The sequence below is a fragment of the Vipera ursinii genome (genome assembly GCF_947247035.1).
Source record: "Vipera ursinii genome assembly, chromosome: 1".
NCBI classification, from domain to species: Eukaryota; Metazoa; Chordata; class Lepidosauria; order Squamata; family Viperidae; genus Vipera; species Vipera ursinii.
The window spans coordinates 346,776,511-346,797,930 of NC_139512.1; the positions used below are offsets into that span (position 1 = coordinate 346,776,511).

Consider the following 21,420-nt stretch of genomic DNA (forward strand, 5'->3'; position numbering starts at 1 on the left):
TACCAATCTGCCAGTGATGATATTAAGATTCTTAACTGCTCCAGGGAGGCTGATGGATTTCGGCGTGCTTCTCCCATATGTTTTAACACTCCTGCAATTCTTTCCCATCTGTTTGTTGGAAACATGAAATAATGTAATGCTCTTTCCTTGGGTTATTAAGTCAACAGCTGTTGTCATTAATAGAGGACATTCTTTACGGCAGCAAGTGAACTCTGCTGATAAATCTTGTCCCACTGGGCCATCTTTCTTTTTAATGGCTCCAATATTTGTGTAGAAATGGAGGTCATGAATACAATATGACCATGATGTGCCCATGGTGTTTCTACCAAACAAATTCTCTTGGGGAAAAGCATCAATTGCACAGCAATTTTTAGGAAGGATTGGATATGGTACAGTAATAAAAGACTTTCCCTATAAATTAGAAATCCATACTGTTCTTTTCATTTTTAGTTTTTTTCCCTCTCTCTCTGAAAATTCAAATACAGGGAGTCCTCGACTTATGATCACACTTGAGACTAAAATTTCTGTTGCCAAATGAGACACTTTTGTTAAGTAAACTTTGCCCACCTTTCTTGCCTTAGGATCATGTTGTCTATTTCTCTTGTATGTACCTATGTACCTAAAATATTCTAATGAGACCTTCCTCCAGATCATTGCACCAAAGGCAAAGTCTCTATAAGTAAGAGTGCTTTTTCTATTATGGTAATCCACCTAATGAGAAGGAAGGACTCACTGGAGAAGAGCCTAATGCTGGGAAAGATTGAGGGCAATAGAAGAAGGGGACAACAGAGAATAAGGTGGCTGGATGGAGTCACTGAAGCAGTAGGGGTGAGCCTATATGAACTCCAGAAGATGGTAGAGGACAGGAAGGCCTGGAGGAACGTTGTCCATGGGGTCGCGATGGGTCGGACACGACTTCACAACTAACAACAATCCATTTAGAGAATTCCTTTCCCAGACAGACTCAGCTTGAGGCCATGCTAGCATTATTTTAGTATCAAGTAGAGATTGTTCTATTTTCCCAATTTTTAAGCTGGTTTTTAATTATATTTAATTGCATTTTTATTCACATCCTTGAAAGCTTTGAATGACTTGCAGCTGCCTCCTTTGTGTGGCTATTTTTATTTTGCATTTCTATATCTTTGATTTGTATTTTTTTTTAGTGTGTCTCACTACAAACTGCCCAGAAAACTTTAACTTTTGGGTAGTTTAAACATTTTGATAGATAGATCAATAAATAACTGGCAATTAGTGTAACTGATGCTCAAAAAAGAAAGAAATTACTTGAGGTATTTATAATTTATAATTCAACTCCGTATTATTATGCATTCTCCAGAACTGTGGATGACATTGATTAGATTTACTAAAGTAATCTTCCAAGGTACCTAAGAATTTGGGGAACTGAATTCTAAGCTCTTTGTAAAACTGGCAATTAGGGAACTTGTTGGTTTCTAGGGGGGGGGAAATATGAACACAAGATATCAATTTAAAATAACTTGTGTATATGCTTTTTCTCCCTTAATTTGTATTCATTAAATTCGGCTATAATAAAAAGCAGGCAAATTCTGCTATTCTCCCCCCCCGACACCCTTGATTTAATATGATAATATTAAGCTCATCTAATTTCTACTTGTGTTTAAAAAAAAAAACTAGCAAAAACATTTACCGTATATACTTGAGTATAAGCCGAATTTTTCAGCCCACTTTTTGGGCTGAAAAATTCCACTTCGGCTTATACTCCAGTCAACAAAAAAACTTACCGAGGACTTGTGCGCGGCCGAGGCTTTGGTGCTTCCGGGATCGCCCGCACCTCTCCCAAGCCACCGCCGTCCGAGACCTGCCGAAGTTTGGGGAGGTTTGGGGAGGTGCGCGCGCACCTCCCCAAACTCCGCGCCTTGCCTGCCTGCTTCTTTCCGCAGCGGAAAGAAGCAGGCAGGCAGGGCGCGGAGGAACGGAGACTTGCCGACGTTTGGGGAGGTTTGGGCGCCTCCCCAAACCTCGGCAGGTCTCCGTTCCTCCGCGCAGACCTGCCGACGTTTGGGGAGGTTTGGGCGCCTCCCCAAACCTCCCCAAACCTCGGCAGGTCTCCGTTCCTCCTGCCGACCTTTGGGGAGGTTTGGGCGCCTCCCCAAACCTCCCCAAACCTCGGCAGGTCTCTGTTCCTCCTGCCGACCTTTGGGGAGGTTTGGGCGCCTCCCCAAACCTCCCCAAACCTCGGCAGGTCTCCGTTCCTCCTGCCGACCTTTGGGGAGGTTTGGGCGCCTCCCCAAACCTCGGCAGGTCTCCGTTCCTCCGCGCAGACCTGCCGACGTTTGGGAAGGTTTGGGCGCCTCCCCAAACCTCCCCAGGTCTCCGTTCCTGTTTGGGGAGGTTTGGGCGCCTCCCCAAACCTCCCCAAACCTCGGCAGGTCTCCGTTCCTCCGCGCAGACCTGCCGACCTTTGGGGAGGTTTGGGCGCCTCCCCAAACGTCCCCAAACCTCGGCAGGTCTCCGTTCCTGTTTGGGGAGGTTTGGGCGCCTCCCCAAACCTCCCCAAACCTCGGCAGGTCTCCGTTCCTGTTTGGGGAGGTTTGGGCGCCTCCCCAAACCTCCCCAAACCTCGGCAGGTCTCCGTTCCTCCGCGCAGACCTGCCGACCTTTGGGGAGGTTTGGGCGCCTCCCCAAACGTCCCCAAACCTCGGCAGGTCTCCGTTCCTGTTTGGGGAGGTTTGGGCGCCTCCCCAAACCTCCCCAAACCTCGGCAGGTCTCCGTTCCTCCGCGCAGACCTGCCGACGTTTGGGGAGGTTTGGGCGCCTCCCCAAACCTCCCCAAACCTCGGCAGGTCTCCGTTCCTGTTTGGGGAGGTTTGGGCGCCTCCCCAAACCTCCCCAAACCTCGGCAGGTCTCCGTTCCTCCGCGCAGACCTGCCGACCTTTGGGGAGGTTTGGGCGCCTCCCCAAACCTCCCCAAACCTCGGCAGGTCTCCGTTCTTCCTGCCGACCTTTGGGGAGGTTTGGGCGCCTCCCCAAACCTCCCCAAACCTCGGCAGGTCTGCGCGGAGGAACGGAGACCTGCCGAGGTTTGGGGAGGTTTGGGGAGGTTTGGGGAGGCGCCCAAACCTCCCCAAACAGGAACGGAGACCTGCAGAGGTTTGGGGAGGCGCCCAAACCTCCCCAAAGGTCGGCAGGAGGAACGGAGACCTGCCGAGGTTTGGGGAGGTTTGGGGAGGCGCCCAAACCTCCCCAAAGGTCGGCAGGAGGAACGGAGACCTGCCGAGGTTTGGGGAGGCGCCCAAACCTCCCCAAAGGTCGGCAGGTCTGCGCGGAGGAACGGAGACCTGCAGAGGTTTGGGGAGGTTTGGGGAGGCGCCCAAACCTCCCCAAAGGTCGGCAGGAGGAACGGAGACCTGCCGAGGTTTGGGGAGGCGCCCAAATCGGCAGGAGGAACGGAGACCTGCCGAGGTTTGGGGAGGCGCCCAAACCTCCCCAAAGGTCGGCAGGAGGAACGGAGACCTGCCGACGAGCCGCGGCCACACAGGGTATTCCTGTGTATTCAGGCTTGCAAAATGGCGGATCGAGCCTCTGCTGGCGGCAGAGGCTTGCAGAACGGCGGATCGGCTTATACTCGAGTCAATAACTTTTTCCAGTTTTGGGGGGTGAAATTGGGGGTCTCGGCTTATACTCGAGTCGGCTTATACTCAAGTATATACGGTAATAAGTTTGGAATGTCAGCTATAAAGACTTTGCTGAGCCTGATGTGTCATTAGGGGTTTAAGCATGACATTCTCTCCTAGCAAGTTTTCCTGCCTCTTTCAGGTTAGGGGGGCTAGGCTGTGTCCAGGCAACAATTAAAAATGGTGCTTCTATCCACTTAATAGAGATGTGCTGATGAAAATATGCCTAATGCACATGCAAAAGGCAACATCCCACTTAATGATAATTCTGCAAGCGGAATTAGTTGTTATAATTACTGTCAACAGCCAAAGATGTTTATAATTGGCTCCCATCATGGAAGCTATAACAGCAGGATAGTAAATGGAAAAAATATTTAGGGGTTATGTATTGCATAAACCCAGCCAATCTGTCTAAAACTCTCATTAAACAGAGAGACCCTCCTTCTAGTTGTGAACTGCCGACTATTCAGATCCAGTAGGAAAGGCTCTTTTTAATATATATTTAGAATCATTGGGCTGGGAGGGACCTTGGAGGTCTTTTATTCCAACCCCTTGTCCAAGACAGGAGTCGTTATAACATCCTGGACAAATGATTGCCTAATCTTTTCTTGAAATCCTCCAGTTATGGAGCACCCACAATGCTGGGAGGGAGGCTGTTCGATTGTTTAATTGTCCTCACGGTTAGGAAATTCCTGCTTAGTTCTAGGTTGGATCTCCCTCTGACCAACTTCCACCCATGGTTTTCTTGTCCTGCCTTCAGGTACTATGGAGAGTGATAGCACTTCAACTATTGGGAGACTGTTATTACGTCTCCTCCGAGCCTTCTCTTCATTGGGCTAAATGTATCTAGTTCCCTTAGCCATTCAACATATGATTTAGCCCTCGGAGACTTTATCGCCTTTGTTGCTCTTCTCTGCACTCTTTCTAGGGTCTCGACATCTGTTTTGTATTTGCAAAACTTGGGAATCTGGTTTGCAGGGAAGGCTCTTCCGGCGTGATAGCCAAAGGGGTACCTGTAGAGTGTATGTGTAAAAAATAAATAAATAAATGAAATCAAGATGACAGCTACAACTCTGCAATCAAAGCAGAGTTATATATTTTTTATTTTTTTATTTTAATTCCATTTATATCCCGCCCTTCTCCGAAGACTCAGGCATCAACATCATACGGAGTACAAATGACTTCAACTAACTGCATAGTTGCAAAGTCCATTTTGCAATACGAAACAATAAAATGAACAAACAAAATGAAACGAAACAAAAGCATAATTCAATCCTAACAACAACAAAAAGAAAATAATAACAATGGGCTAAAAAAGAAGAAAAAGTGGCCCTAGCCTGATTTTTTAGCATGCTCCTAATATAAGCCCTATCCCAAAAATAAGCCCCAGTTATGATCAGCCCTGGGGGTGGGGTAGCATAGGAGGTGGTGAGCGGGCAGGGGCCAATAGTGTCTGGCAGCAGCTGCAGCCAGCGCAGCACAGGTGTGAGTGCTGCAACCACTGGTCCAGCCCTCCAAGCAGAAGCACTGGGGGGGGAGGCAGGTGATCCTGGTGCACAGCATCAGCAGCAGCACAGGAGAGAGGGAGGCAGTCGATCCCAGCACACCTCACAGTCAGCTGCCCACTCCATCCCACTGTTCCTCAGCTTGCCCACAGCTGTGACAGGGCAGACAGCCGCGCAGTGCATCTGGATCTTGTGCCTCCCCCCTGCGTCTCTGCCTCTGCCTGTTGCTTGGATGGGTAATCAACTAACCTGTGCTGCATGGGCTGCGTAGTGCCAGAGTGCGCCAGCTAGGTGTGGCTGCTGCTGGACACCGTTGGCCCCCACGCGCTTGCCTCTTCTTGTGCATGCACGGGGGTGGGGGCCCCAGCTGGCTAATCTCCCTGATACTGTGTTTCCCCCAAAATAAGCCTAATGCATCTTTTGGATTCCCCCCCCCAAAAAAAAATACAAGACCGGGTCTTATTTTCAGGAAAACAGTTATATATGAAGAAAGAAGAAAAAGCAGTCAACGGGTTGAGCTACACATTACACTAATCTTCAGATCTCTCTGTTAACCATCTGTTATTATATTTAGCACTTTGAAAGTCCACAAACATTTTCCAGTCTCTTATAAAGCTGTCTAGTCCATTATCTCCAATCAAAGGAGTTAATTTTGCCATCTCTGCTAGTTCAATCCATTTCAAAATCCATTCTTCAACAGTCGGCCTCCCTTTTTCTTTCCAGCGTTTGGCAAGTACAATCCTCGCGGCCGTCACCATGTGAAAGAACAGCACCCCAAATTGTTTTCTTCAATTGGCTTGTCCATCACACCTAAAAGAAAAAGACTAGTTGTATACTTTAAAAAAAATATTTAAAAAGGCTCCTTTCTTAAGAAAACTAAGAAAAATCCCTATGTGAAAAAAAAAAGGCATCTCCATCAAAACACACCACACAGGACAGAAAAGTAAAAAGAAAGTCAGCCAACCTTTCCTCTAGTTACTTTTAAGAGATGCTTCACTGTGCAGAATTTATTGATGACTTTTATTACAGCTGGAATGTATTTCCATCTCCTGTGACTTGTTATCCCGCATTGTAATAAACATAGTAAATACATGCTTGGCTACACTTTATGTCTAATTATACTTTATCCCAGTTTTTCAATACTTGCTTTTTATATCCCATCATAATGGGGTATATCATTCTGACTCTCTCTGCCGCTTTCCCCCTTATATTTAGGGCTACGAAAAGGAGGAGGGGAAAAAAAAGAGAGATTATAATTATAATCTCAAATCCAGTGAAGTATATGATGTAAGATAATTATACTGTGTTTATTTGCAGACTACCAGACAGCCCATCATTTAAGGAACCTGTTTTGATATTCAGTTAGAGAGCAACAGAGCAGCGCAGTTCAGAAACTCTGATCAGGTTTAAGGCCCGGTGACTCAATCTGTACAGGTAGTCCTCGACTTACAACAGTTTGTTTAATGACCGTTCAAAGTTACAATGGCAGTGAAAAAAGTGACTTAGGATCGTTTTTCACACTTACGACCATTGTAGCCTTCCTGTGGTCACATGATCAAAATTTGGATGCTTGGCAACCAGTTCATACCGTATTCATGACGGTCGCGGTTTCCTGGGGTCACATGATCCTCTTTTGCGAACTTCTGGCAAGCAAAGTCAATGGGGAAGCCAGATTCACTTCACAACCGTGTTACTAACTTAACTGCAGTGATTCCCAGCTGTGGCAAGAAAGGTCATAAAATGGGGCAAAACTCACTTAACAAATGCTTCACTTAGCAACATAAATCTGAGGCTCAGTAGTGGTACTACCCTGCACATTGGTTGAGATTGTTTCAGATTTGTCCTGCGTTTTATGCACAAGTCATAAAGCTTCCATTGCAAGAAGCAACTTTCTGTTTTCCTTTGGGGATGAAAGCAGTATGTTTTAATGAGAGAATCTAACTGTAGCACCTAGATCAGCTTGTCATCTTGATTCTGTCATTTAGGATTAAATGTTCACCTGGAAATCAAGTTAAATCCCAAAATTGAGAGGAGGGGGAAATAGCTGCTAAATTTTGGAGTGACTGGATTGGCAGGCTGATCAAATACTGTATCTCTGACACAAACAACAAATGGTTTTGATAAAGCCTGTACACAGAGTCCTCAGCTTACGACCACAGTTGAGCCCCAAAATTACTGTTGCCAAGTGAGACATTTGTTAAACTGAGGTTTTGTCCCATTTTACGACCTTTCTTGCCATGGCTGATAAGTGAATCAGAGCAGTTGTTAAGTTAGTAACACGGTTGTTAAGTGAATCTGGCTTCATCCATTGACTTTGCCTGTCAGAAAGTTGCCAAAGCTAATCACATGACCTGCAATCGACATAAATATGAGTCACTTGCCAAGCATCTGAATGTAAATCACATAACCATGGGGATGCTGCAATGGTCGTTAAGTGTGAAAAATGGTCATAGGTCACTATTTTCATTACAATTGTAACTTCTTTTTTCCAGATCATAAAAAAAAATATTTTGACCTTTTTAGGAGCACAGTTCATGGCTTACTTCTGACTTGATTCAGATTCAGATGTAGAGGCTCTCAGAGAAGAAAGTCTACACCTCTTAGCTATTTTTTTCTTGCTGTTTCTCTTTTGCCTTCTTCATTCTCGACTTAGCCAGAAGCTTGGCAGACATAGCAGCTTCTTCCTTATTCTTCTGAGTTCGTTGCTTCTTTAGAGCAATATGTCTGCACTTATGCTGCAGGACTCTGGGGTATGTGTGTGTGTCACCAAACGTTGGATCTTGGGTGCCTTGGTCCTTGGCTTCTTACATTCTTTGTTCAATGTTCTCCTCACAACATATTGATGGGCATCATCTTCCTTGGAGAGATTAAACAGCTTTTGGATTCTGCTAGCTCTCTTGGGACCAAGGCGGTGAGGCACAGTATTATCAGTCAATCCAAGAATATCTTTCTCACCTTTCTTTATAATGACCAAGTTCAAAACGCTTAAGTTCGCATCAACAATGCATCCTCAAACAGATTTGCATTTTTGTTCTCCAGTTCTCCTGTGATGGTAACAGGATTGGCCCTTGCTAGGCAGCAGATGGACACGGCCATGAGGGAGGACACCTTGCTTCATGGGGAAACCTTGTTTGTCATTGCCACCACTAATGTGGACAACGTATCCCTTTCACTCTTCATCAAGAGCATCAGCTGGGACCTCTGCAGTCATCCAATTGTAACTTTGAATGGTCACTAAACAAATGGTTGTAAGTCAACGATTATCTGTATTGCAAATATTGTATATTATAAATATTGTTTGTAATAAGGAAGTATTCTCCAGCCAACATTGTGGGAGTTGAAATCCACACATCTTAAAATTGGCAACTTGGAAAAACACACATTAAAGTAATTGCAATACGCTAAAAATGCACCCATTAAGTTGGAGTAAGATCTTGTAGCATGGAGACCCACCCTTCTTGATGAACCAGTTGGACAACTGGAAGGGAAGTAAATCAAAAACATGGATTTCTTAAACAAAATAAATAGTCATTGGAATGATAAAAGCTTACATAATGCAGACTGTTTTGCAAGGGGAAAAAACTATTAATGTTGCAACAGGAGAAGGGGAACAATGTATGTGTATTTTCTTTTTTTTAATGCACTTATTTTCATTTTTAACCTGTATAGTTTCATTCTGTTCTTGGTTGTTCTTTTGGAAGTTTGTATTTTAACTCTTGAATAAACAATTAAAAATGAATAATAAAGAAAACATGGATCTCTTTTAGAATTCTGAATTCTTAGAAAGATGCTGCTAATCAGAATGTTATGGGGCAAATAAAATGTGTGGGTTTTTTTTTAATTGAGCATTGAAGTCTGCACCATTCATATCAGCATCATTTGGGGGAAGACACATATTCCATGAGTAGCATGAAGGTTTTTTAATTAGTATTTTAAAAATAGATTTAAAATTTATTTATTTATTTTTTTAAAAAAAAAATCTAGACTCATCCACACAGTGAAGGTTTTTGGCAATTTCCCCTTATTCCTGCTCCACCATCAAAGGAATATTTTTCTCTGGTTGCAAGCAGTAGAAGATTGCATCTCTCTCTTTTTTTTTTATACGATGGAATAAGCTAAATTCAGGAAAAGGTTTAATTGATAGTCTTGAACCTGAATGCTCCGTGCAATGGGTTTTGTTGCAAATTCTAGCATGTTCATATGGGAGGTGTCACTCAGGCTTCCCAATCTATTTTGAAAGAGAGGAAACAGGAAAGATTTGGAAATGTTTTTGTTGTTTTTTCTAACATGCTTCTTGTACCTTTCTCTTCAGGCTGGCAGATGGCAGAAACTGATTTAACAGAAGCATCAGTGAGAAATCATTTGCCACCATAAAGAAAAGATTTGAAACCTCCAGGCAAGAGTCTGGCATTTCTCTCCTGACATTTCATCTTGTTAATTTTGCTGCAAGAACCTTCCCTGATATTTCTCTGAACTTTAGACCAACCAATCTATAGGTATATATAGATGGCTAGTCAGATGTATGAAATGCATTTAAATATAAGAGGGAGACCAGATTCTATAATTAGCTAACAGTTTCTCATCTTGCTCCCTCCCCCGCAAAAAAAGAAAGAAAGCATATGGGCCCAGTGAGAGTTTCCATGTCACTGGATGTACAAGATAAATTCCACCCTCGTATCCTTTCAAAATCTTTGCTTTAACTGTTTGTGGCATGTCTATGGAAATTCTCAGTCATCCAGGTCATGCTTGTCCCAAAGGTGCCTTTTCAAAAGGCAACTGGACTTTTTCCTTGAAGACGTTTCACTTCTCATCCAAGAAGCTTCTTCAGTTCTGACCGAATGGTGGAGAATGGAAGGATTTATATTCCTTGCAGTCATCTGGTCGTTAGCACTCTTTCTGAGAGTCATTGAGGCCACTTGGAGGTTTCTGTGTGCTTCGAGTACACCTGAATAGTGCAAATGGATGTGGAATCCTCTTGGAACTGTTCTCCCGTGTTGTGCCATGAGTTTGTGAAGTGGTTGTTTTGTTTCTCGAATGTATAGATCTGCACATGTCTCACTGGATTGTACTGCACATTGCAATACATGTGCAGATCTGGTCATTAGCACTCTTTCTGAGAGTCACTGAGGCCACTTGGAGGTTTATCTGTGCCCTCAGGGTCACCTGAATAGTGCAAATGGGTATGGAACCTCCTTGGAACTGCTGAAAAGACTGTGTTGCAAACAAGAAATAGGTGGTGTCCTATCTCTCCCCCTGTTGAGAGAAAGCTGTTCAATCGTAACATTGATGACCTCTTTGACCCCTCTTTCAAACCAGTAGTCCACTCTGTCCAGAATATGGCCTTTGCTATCTCCAAAAGTGCTATCTTTGTCTTTCAAATGCAGAAAGACTGCCGAATCTAGTCCTGATGGGTTTGTTCTTTTATCTTATGCCACGCATTTGTGAAGTGGTTGTTTTCTGCTAACAACCAGATGACTGCAAGGAATATAAACCCTTCTATTCTCCATCATCCAGGCAGAACTGAAGAAGCTTCTTGGATGAGAAACAAGACATCTTCGAGGAAAAAAACAAAGAAAGTCGGATTGCCTTTTGAAAAAGCACCTTTGAGACATACAGTATTTGGGACATAGCAAAGAAGACACTTTGGCTCCAAGCTAAAGACATGAAAGTAAACAGATGTTGAGATGTGTTCATGTATATCACCTACCTTCCTGCCCAACAGCTGTTGATTTTTGTCAGCTTTGACAGTATCAGAATACGTGAGAACTTGAATCATTGACCTTAATCCCCTAACAAGCATTTTGCTTGTTGAAGTGACAGCATGGAAACTGTAACACAGTAAATGCCATTACTGTGCCTTCAGCTCTGAAAGTTGTTTCGAAAGAACCACGGAAAGGAGACATTCCATCCAAAATTCCTCAATTTTATCTCTTACCTATGATTTTATGTTCAGATTTTATGTTCTCTCCCCTCTGATAAATTCTTTTCTTCATGGCTATATAATAATAATTAGTTTCAATAGAAGAGAATATGTGTAGCTCAAGGTTGAACTATGGCATTCTTGGTGATCTCTGAGCTCGGTTGCTTCCTTGCTGATGTCTCATTACCCAAAGATAAGTGATCTTCAACAACCATTTGTTTAGCAACCATTCAAAGTTATAGCAATGCTAAAAAAGTGACTTAGGACCAGGCCTCACACTTATGGCTGTGGCAGCACTCCCACAGTTATGGAATCAAAATTTACAGTGATGGAGTACCCACAACTCAGAAGCAATTTCTGGTTACAATTCAAGAACTGTTTGTAGATAACATCATCAGGGTGACGATGCTGCACTGATGATGTCACCTAGTTGGAATGAAATGTCCACAAGCAAACAATCAAGCTCCAAGAGCACCATGAACTCCACAATAAACTGTTGATTAAATAAGGCTCCAAATCTTTTCAACTACCTCTTTGAGGAATCCAAACCAACCAGAAAGCACCACCTGGATGTGATGTATCAACACAGTTTGCACTCAGTCAGATTTAATTCTCTACATACATCATTCACTCTGCTCAACTCGATTTAACATTGCAATTTTTATTTTATTTTTTTGTTCTTAAATATTGTATATTTGTTAAGATAACATGGCTTTTTAATTTTTTTTTGTTTGTTTGTTGTTATTGTATGCCACCCAAAGTTGAATAGTAGAATAACAGAGTTGGAAAGGAGCTTGGACGTCTTATAGTCCAGCCCCATGCACAAGCAGGAGATCAGACAATTGTCAGACAAATGGCTGTCCAATGTATACTTAAAAAAACTTCTGGTGTTGGAGCACCCACAACTTCTCTAGGCAAATCATTCCATTGGTTGTTATCATTGTCAGGAAACTTCTCCTTAGGGTTAGGGTTATGTCACCATGAACTCGGAAAACAAAATGGACATTGCCAACAAATTCGGAGTGCTTGGGTATGGTTAGAAGGGCACTGATTTTTCTAGTCTGCCCTATCTATCTTTCATGGTAAAATACATGGGAAAATCCCATTGGAGGAAAATTCCACTTAGGGTAAGGGTTAGTTCACCATGAACTCATAGAGCAAAATGGACATTGCCAACAAACTCAGAGCTCTTGGGTATGGTTAGGAGAGCACTTACTTTTCTAAGCTGCCCTATCTATGTTTCCTTGTAAAATACATGGGAAAATCCCATTGGAGGAAAATTCCACTTAGGCTTAGGGTAAGGTCCCCATGAACCCATAGAGCAAAATGGACATCACCAACAAATCTGGACTGCTTGGGTATGGTTAGGAGGGCGCTGACTTTTCTTCCCTGTCTTATCTATGTTTCCTGGTAAAATACATCGGAAAATCCCTTTTAGGGAAAATTCCACTTAGGGCAAGGTTGTCAAACTGCCGGCCCACGGGCCAGATGTGTTCCACGGAAGCCACTCCTACCTCATTGCCAGCAATGTCAAAATTGTCACAATACGTTGTGTGATGTCACATGACATCATGAGTTGCTCATGTCTTCACTTAGGGTTAGGGTTAAATCACCATGAACTCATAGAGCAAAATGGACACCACCAACAAAATTGGAGTGCTTGGGTATGGTTAGGAGGGCACTTACTTTTCTAGCCTGCCCTATCTATGTTTCCTTGTAAAATACATGGAAAAATCCCATTGGAGGAGAATTCCACTTAGGGTTAGCTTAAGGTCCCCATGAACTCATAGACCAAAATGGACATCACCAAAAAATTTGCAGTGCTTAGGTATGGTTAGGAGGGCACCTACTTTTCTAGGCTGCACTATCTATGTTTCCTGGTAAAATACATGGGAAAATCCCATGGGAGAAAAATTCCACTTACGGTTAGGGTTAGATCACCATGAATTCATAGAGCAAAATGGGCATCACCAACAAATTTGGAGTGCTTGGGTATGGTTAGGAAAGCACTGACTTTTCTACCCTGCCCTATCTATGTTTCCTGGTAAAATACATGGGGAAATCCCATTGGAGGAAAATTCCACTTAGGGTTAGGGTTACCTCACCATGCACTTGTACAGCAAAATAGACATCACCAAGAAATTTGAAGTGCTTGGGTATGATTAGGAGGGCACTGACTTTTCTACCCTGTCTTATCAATGTTTCCTGGTAAAATACATGGGAAAATCCCATGGGAGGAAAATTCCAATTGAGGTTAGGGTTAGGTCCCCATGAGCTCAGAGACCAAAATAGGCATTGCCAACAAATTCAGAGTGCTTGGGTAACGTTAGAAAGGCACTGACTTTTCTAGCCTGCCCTATCTAACTTTCGTGGTAAATACATGGGAAAATCCCATTGGAGGAAAATTGAACTTAGGGTTAGGGTTACCTCACCATGCATTGGTACAGCAAAATGGACATCACCAACAAATTTGGAGTGCTTGGGTATGGTCTGGAGGATGCTGACTTTTCTAAGCTGCCCTATATATGTTTCCTGGTAAAATACATGGGAAAATCACATTGGATGAATAGTCCACTTAGGGTTAGGGTTAGGTCCCCATGAACTCATAGAGCAAAATGGACATCACCATCAAATTTGGAGTGTTTGGGTATGGTTAGGAGGGCACTTACTTTTCTAGTCTGCCCTATCTATGTTTCCTGGTAAAATGCATGGGAAAATCCCATTGGAGGAAAATTCCACTTAGAGCAGGGTTGTCAAACTGCCAGCCCGCAGGCTGGATGTGTCATGCAGAAGCCACACCCACCCCATTGCTGGCAATGGCAAAATCGTCACAATACATTGCACGATGTCATTGCGAGTTTGACACATCTGACAGGCTTAGGGTTAGGCCATCATGAACAAAATGGACATCACCAAAAAATTTGGATACAGTGAAGCCTGGGAAGAAGGAGGGCAAAAGAGTCAAGATGGTGGCTGTGATGGCATTATTCAAGTCCCACCTCTTTGTACATCTGTGTAACATTGACATACATACTGTGAGTTAACAATACTGTGAGTTAAGACAAAGGCGGGTGGAGGAGCAAAGTAGCTAAACCCTTGCTGATTGGATCCTCTGCTTTTAAACTGCCAGAGGCTGCTGGGAAAAGCTACAATACTGTGAGTTAAGAAGAAGGTGAGTGGAGAAGCAAAGTACTGTAGCTAAGCCCTTGCTGATCGGACCCTCTTTGCTTTTAAACTGCCAGGGGTTGCTGGGAAAAGCTACAATACTGTAAACTAAAAATCAAAAATAGTGGTGGTACATTCAGGGCAAGTGTATCTGAGATTCCTTTCATCTCAGCATGTCTGGCTTAGTTCAGTGCAACACTTGTTTTGCAGCTGTCTTTTGCAGCACTCTTTTCAAACTGGGAAAATGTCCTATCTGTACACAAATCACTAGTCTACAAGGACAAATTATTTATCTAGGGTCTGTAATCTGTGCTCTTCAGGCAGAAATTAGGTGTCCAGTTCAGCCCTTCTACTCTACTGAGCCTCCCCGCTATCAGCCCCCTCTACTTCAAAGATCCTGCAGGAGAAGGGCAGTGTGGACAACCATGGGATCTGGCAGGGTGAGAGGTGTGAACCATAAACTCAAAACTTTCGCTGTGGCCCTGCATAACAGATACAGTGCCCTTGCTGACCTTAATAGGGACAAGGTAGTTGTGATAACTCAAATAAGCAGGGGACCATGGTCCGAGATGAACTTGTTTTTGACAGGGAGAAGTACGAATCAGGCATTAAACATCAGTCATGCAAGAAGAGAAAGGTACCCAAAAAGAGAAGCCACCTTCCAGTTGGTGATTCAATTATAAGGGATGTAAACTTAGGAAAGGATACAGAGGTTTCAAAAGAGGTCAGGTGTCTTCCAGGTGCTACTGCAAGTAGGGACAAGAAGCGTATTTTCAAAATAGTCAACAATGCCAGCAAGGACTGTGATGTGGAGGCTATTGTACATCTTGGCACTAACAATCTGTCCCAAAAGGATGTACTCTGTGTGCAGAATGATTTCCAGAGCTTGGGGCAGGAACTCAGCAGAATAGGCTGTAGGCTCACTTTTTCAGAGGTCTTACCAGTGTATAAGGAGCAAAATGGAAAAGGCCAGTGTATAGCAGAATTCAATATGTGGATAAAGGAGTGGTGTAAAGGAGAAGGCTTTGGTTATATTAGTCACGATGTCTGTAGCTGGTCCAATGAAAAATATACAAAAGAGATGGTCTGCATCCATCCAAGAAAAAGACTGAGTTACTTGGGAATAAATTCACAGCTTTTCTGGAGGAATATTTAAACTAAACAATGGGAACAGCGAGTTAATTACAGAACATTACTGTCCCCGACAATCTAAGAAAATAGGGGAACTCAGGCACCACACAAGTTATATAGCAAGTAAACACAGGGTCAGTCATAAAGGACTCAAATGTCTATACACAAATGCACAGAGTATGAACAGTAAGCAGGGTGAACTAGATATTCAGGTAAATGAGGGGGGATATGATATTTTTGCCATTACGGAAAGAAACCCACAAATGGAAAACACAGCTAGAGGGATTTAAATTATTTAAAAGAAACAGACCGAACAAAAAAGGAGGTGGAGTTGCTCTCTATATAAGAAATAACTTTATCTCTACAGAAATAGACAACAACAATGATGAAAACTGTAAACTTGAATGCATTTGGGTCAATATAAAAGGGGGGGAAATGACATTGCCATAGGTGTATATGATAGGCCGCTCAACCAAAAAGAGGAAATAGATGAACTTTTTGTTAGTCAGCTAACTAAGGTATGTAGGAAGCACATCACAATAGTAATGGGGGACTTTAATTACCCTGATATCAACTGGGAGACAAACTCTGCACCAAGTGGAAGATCAAACAGATCCTGAAAAACCTAGCAGACAACTTTCTCTCCCAAAAAGTAGAGAAGAGAACTAGTGGATTAGCCATTTTGGATCTATTTCTCACTAAAAGAGATGAAATGATAGAAGGTGTTGAAGCCACAGGAACCTTGGGAGGAAGCGATCATGCAATATTGGAATTCAACATTCTGGAAGCACAAGCAATAGAAGACAGTCAAACTAGAGTCTTCGACTTTAAAAGAGCTAATTTCAATAAACTTAGAGAGACCATGGGAAGAATTCCATGGATGAGAATCCTAAAAGGGAAAACAACTCAGGAAGCTTGGGAAATTTTGAAAAGTGAGATAATAAAGGCCCAGTCTAGCACAATACCAACAAAGAAGAAAAATAACAGCTCTCAAAAGAAACCAGCCTGGCTGCATAAAGAACTCTGATAAACTGAAAGATAAGAAGTGGAAAGAGGGACAGATAACTAAGGCAGAATATCAGCAAATAGCCCGAGCCTGCAAAGATAAAGTGAGGGAAGCTAAGGCTCAAAATGAGCTAAGACTTGCGACCAAAGTCAAAAATAACAAAAAAAACTTTATTTCAACATATAAAAAACAAGAAAAAAGTTAAGGAAATGATTGGTCCATTAGTGGGGGAAAGTGGCAAGAAGGTGACAAGCAACAGGGAGAAAGCAGAACTATTTAACTCGTTTTTTGCATCTGTCTTTACACAAAGGGAAAAAACAGTCCAACCTACCAAAAACAGTGCCATAAAAAAACAGAATAGAAACGCAAGTTAAGATAGGCAAGAAAATGGTAAGTGAGCACCTGTCCAGCCTACACAAATTCAAATCACCAGGACCAGATGGATTACACCCCAAGGAACTGGCAGACGTGATCTCAGAACCACTGAACTATATTTTTCAAAGATCCTAGAGCACTGGGGAACTACCAGAGGACTGGAAGACAGCTGGTGTAGTTCCCATCATCAAAAAAGGGGGAAAAATAGATCCAGGAAACTACAGACCTATCAGTCTGACCTCAATACCTAGGAAAATTCTGGAAAAGATAATCAAACAACAAATCAGCGAACACCTTGATGCAAACAAAGTCATCACTAAAAGTCAACATGGGTTTGTCAAAAACAGATCATGCCAGACAAATCTTATTACATTCTTTGACCAAGTGACAAAACTAGTGGACCAGAGGAATGCTGTAGATATAATTTACTTGGACTTCAGTAAGGCATTTGATAAAGTAGATCACAACCTACTACTTGATAAGATAGAAAAATGTGGGTTAGACAGCATCACCACCAGATGGATTCGTAGCTGGCTGACAGGACATATTCAATGGGTGATCCTCAATGGAACTGCATCTACATGGAAGGAAGGGTGTAGTGGGGTGCCCCAGGGGTCTGTTCTGGGCCCAGTGCTCTTCAACATCTTCATCAACGATTTGGATGAGGGGCTAGATGGGGAACTCATCAAATTTGCAGACGACACCAAGCTGGCAGGAATAGCCAACACTCCAGAAGACAGGCTTAAGATACAGGAGGATCTGGACAGACTGGAACATTGGGCGCTATCTAACAAAATGAAATTCAATGGTGAAAAAAGTAAGGTTCTACATTTAGACAGGAAAAATCAAATGCACAGTTATAGTATAGATGGTAACTTGCTCAATAGTAGTAACTGTGAGAGGGATCTTGGAGTCCTAGTGGACAATCACTTCAATATGAGCCAGCAGTGTGCTGCAGCTGCCAAAAAAAGCCAACACAGTGGTAGGCTGCATTAACAGAAAGATAGAATCAAGATCACGTGAAGTACTGATACCATTTTACAACGCCTTGGTAAGGCCACACCTGGAATACTGCATCCAGTTTTGGTCACCACGATGTAAAAAAGATGTTGAGACTCTAGAAAGAGTACAGAGAAGAGCAACAACGATGATTAGGGGACTGGAGGCTAAAACATATAGGGAATGGTTGCTGGAATTGGGTATGTGTAGTTTAACAAATAGAAGGGTGAGGGGTGACATGATAGCAGTGTTCCAATATCTCAGGGGCTACCACAAAGAAGAGGGAGTCAAGCTATTCTCCAAAGCCCCTGAAAGCAGGACAAGAAGCAACGGATGGAAACTAGTCAAGGAGAGAAGCAACCTAGAACTAAGGAGAAACTTCCTGACAGTTAGAACAATTAACCAGTGGAACAACCTGCCTCCAGAAATGGTGAATGCTCCAACACTGGAAGTATTTAAGTTTTTGTCTGAAATGTTATAGGGTTTCCTGCCTGAGCAGGGGGTTGGACTAGATGACCTCCAAGATCCCTTCCAACTCGTTGTTGTTGTTGTTGTTGTTGTTATTGTTATGATGATGATGATGATGATGATGATGATGATGATGATGATGATGAGGTGATCTTCAATCACATTATCACAACTACCATCGTGACTTTTCACAGTGTACTGCAGTTACTTTCTGAATAGAAATGTTGAGTTTCCCAAATCAACATCTCCTGATTAGGTCATTTTATGCAATCCTCATTCCATCATGCCTTTAATACTCCCCATTAGAAATACTCCTGCATCATTTTCTGCATCATTTCTCTGGAGCATTCTGGATTTTCAGATTTGCTTGTTAGAGAGGAAGAGCACCATTTTAGAATCTTAAATATTGATTTACCTCAGTTGGTGGTCAAATAGATAATTTTAATTCCCAGTTCAGAGCTCTAATTTATATTAACTCCAGGCCACTGTCTGCTTCAATAAATGACTGTACCCTGCAATTCAGGAAATATTTTTTGGAAATTATCTTTGATTACTTCATGGGCAGTAGAACATAAGGCTGAGGGAAGAGTAAATGATGGAAAAGGAGCAAAATTCTCTTCAGTTTTCTCTTCTATGTTAGGCATGGGTAATCTGTACTCCGCATTGGATCATTATAGATAATCCTCGACTTACAACAGTTCATTTAGTGACTGTTCAAAGTTACAATGTCACTGGAAAAAAAGTCTCTTATGCCCGTATTTCATACTTATGACTATTGCAGCATCCCCATGGTCATGTGATCAAAATTCAAATGCTTGGGAAGTGGTTCATATTTATGACCATTACAGTGTCCTGGGATCACGTGATCCCCTTTTGCAACCCTCTGACAAGCAAAGTCAATGGGGAGGCCAAATTCACTTCACAACCGTGTGACTAACTTAACAAATGCAGCGATTCATTTACAGTAAGTGTAGCAAGAAAGGTCATAAAATGGGGTAAAATTCACTTAACAAATGTCTCACTTAGCAACATTTATTTATTTATTTATTTTATTAATTTAATTTGTATACCGCCCTTCTCCCGAAGGACTCAGGGCAGTGAACAGGGCAATACATAAAAACGAGATACAAAAATTAAAAAATTATTAAAAGTAATTAAACAATGCCCACAATAAATTAATACAGATTAAAAATTGAAGTCCATTTATAAAAATCCCACCCCGTCCCATCAGGCCAGGCCAGCTTGTTTAAAGAGATGGGTTTTAAGATTGCGCCGGAAGGAGCGGAGATCGGGCGCCATCCGGAGCTCGACCGGAAAATGGTTCCATAAATCCGGCGCGCCCACAGAGAACGCCCTCCCCCTGGGGCTCAGTTGTGGGCATAAATCGAGGACTACCTGTATCAGTTGCCTAGTAGGTCTAATGGTTAAGGAATTAGTTCAGGCCCCCAGATAGAGGAAGAAAGAAAAGAAGGAGCAACATAGAAAAAGAGTCAATGCCGTAAAGCATATGTTTTTCCTTTTGTGGTCCCATTTTCCATTGCTATGTGGCTTCTCGGAAATTACTCCTGAGGATGGCTTGTTTTCTACTGCATTGTAAACTAAAGTAATTAAATTAAACCCATCACTATCAGTACTCCTCATCTCCTCAATACTTGTCTCCTTCTGCCAGATTAAATTTGATGATTTCAGATCAACTAGGCAAGGGGCGATGAGGACTGTACCGGTAATCTTCGACTTACGACCGCAATGGAGATCAGAATTTCCATTGCTAAGTGAGGTGGTTATTAAGGGAGTTGGCCCAAGTTTACACCCTTTTTTTCGTCCATCATTAAATGAATCGCTGCAGTTGTCAAGTGTCCAGGTAGTCTAGAGGAAAAGCAGGGGAGAAACTTTCTGATTAAACTGGCAAATGTATTCATTCCCCACAGGTAGTTTAGTGATCATTTGAAGTTACAACGATGCTGAAAAAAGTGACTCTTTACCATTTGTCACACTTAGGACCATTGCAATACCCTTGTGTGATCCACATTTCTCATGCTTGGCAACTGACTCATATTTAGGAGGTTTGCAGTGTCCCAGGGTCATATGATCCACTTTTGCAACCTTCCCACAAGCAAAATCAATGGGGAAGATTCACTTAACAAGCATGCTACTAACTTAACAACTGCAGCGATTCACTTAACAACAGTGGCAGTAAAGGTCATAAAATGGGGCAAAACTCACTTTCAACTGAAAGTGTGGTTGTACGTTGAGGACTGCCTGTATTTAAAAATCATTTTGAAAAAAGAAAGTGGAAAAAGATCTCTCATATTCTCATCCTACCTATTTGCATCATATAACCCTCTAACCACTGCTCACTGTGTCCCTCCTCAAATGTTAATTTTGCTTCACAGCATTAAATGTCCAAACAAATGTGGCTCTTAATGAAAAAGAAGTTTCTACATCTCTTCTGCAATGCAGAGCGAGCTGGTGAACAAGCCTACTGCCACGCAGAGCAGAAAAGTTGATCAATCCTTATGAACTAAAAAGCGACTCTATATCCTGTGGTTCAGACAGCTGCAAGAAAATAACGGTTGTTATAATTAGACCCTGACACGTCAGGCCCTATGACAAATGTCTTCATTAATGTCTGGAAAGAGAATTGATCTTACAAATGAGTTCTTGCAAAGTAATGCAATTGGAAGATCCCTTAAGGCAATGGTTGATATATATTCATGTACATAAATACTCATGCATGCATGCACACACAGGGTGAGCGAGCTAACAGGGAGAATAAATAGGAATTTCCTGAGAGACTTCGTGAGAAGGAAAAATCGGGTGGGGGAGCGTGAGTGTTCTGTGTCCAATAAATTTGCAAGGGATGTCTCCTCAGAATTATTGATTGTTGTCTGTGGATGATTGAGTGACAGTTTACTGCTGAGGAAAGCAGAGATTGTTGAAAGAATATAAGATAGCCAGTTTCCAGGCCAGTGAGGTCTCTGAACAGGAAGAGTTAAGAGGAGTTAGCTGTAGGAATGGTAAGGAAAGTCCCATATAATTTTGTATTCTAAGGGGTCTCCAAACTTGGCAACTTTAAGACTTATGGACTTCAATTCCCAGAATTATGGCCAGGGAATTCTGGGAATTGAAGTCCACAAGTCTTAAAGTGGCCAAGTTTGGAGAACCCCCCATTCAGTGGTGGGATTCAAATATGTGAAC

The 21,420-nt window shown here is 42.5% G+C and overlaps 1 pseudogene across 1 annotated transcript; it reads right to left on the reverse strand.

Moving 5' to 3' along the window:
* Positions 1-7,697: 7,697 nt before the first annotated feature.
* LOC310633175 (small ribosomal subunit protein eS6-like) lies at positions 7,698-8,365 on the reverse strand (annotated as a pseudogene). Its single transcript has one exon. The product of its transcript is annotated as a small ribosomal subunit protein eS6-like (transcript).
* Positions 8,366-21,420: the final 13,055 nt, after the last annotated feature.